Source organism: Mus caroli, chromosome 4 (genome assembly GCF_900094665.2).
Source record: "Mus caroli chromosome 4, CAROLI_EIJ_v1.1, whole genome shotgun sequence".
NCBI lineage: Eukaryota > Metazoa > Chordata > Mammalia > Rodentia > Muridae > Mus > Mus caroli.
Window position 1 is genome coordinate 77486050 of NC_034573.1, and position 640 is coordinate 77486689.

Below are 640 nucleotides of genomic sequence, written 5' to 3' on the forward strand. Positions count from 1 at the left end.
TTTCTTTTGATTGCTAATTTTATTGTACATGTATGTGCCTATGGTTGATTTAGGCAAATTGAAACAAAACTCTGCTCACAGCCTTTGTGTCTGAATTAGAACCTAGCATTGGTGAATTCTTTGTGGTTAGCAGGATTCTAATGCTGCAAGTGCAGCCACTGATTACGTCTGCATGCTGCTTCTATTAACTTCCTGCTTTTGTGGCTGCCAAGGACCAGCCTCAGCTTGGAGAAGGGTTCTGAAGAAGGGGTGTTTGGGAGTGGCAAAAGAATGACTTGAGGTCAATGAGGTGGGGTGCAAACTGACATCCTTGTGTTCTGCTTGAGATAGCTCTACATAGATCTCCAGACAGCTCAGGTCTTGCTAGAAAAAAAATCTAAAAGCTCTCTGGATAGCTCATAGGTTTTCTGACCAAAGTCATAAAAGCTGCTAGAAAAATTCTAAAAGATCTGTGTTCACTCTTCAAGAAGTTCTGTCTTAGTCAGGGTTTCTATTCCTGCACAAACATCATGACCAAGAAGCAAGTTGGGGAGGAAAGGGTTTATTTGGCTTACACTTCCATGCTGCTGTTCATCACCAAAGGAAGTCAGGACTGGAACTCAAACAGGTCAGAAAGCAGGAGCTGATGCAGAAGCCATGG

The 640-nt window shown here is 42.8% G+C and overlaps 1 non-coding gene across 1 annotated transcript; it reads right to left on the reverse strand.

Moving 5' to 3' along the window:
- Positions 1–398: 398 nt before the first annotated feature.
- Positions 399–461, reverse strand: LOC115030946. Its single transcript, XR_003836543.1, has one exon. It is a non-coding gene; the product is annotated as a U7 small nuclear RNA (small nuclear RNA).
- Between the last annotated feature and the right edge of the window lie 179 nt (positions 462–640).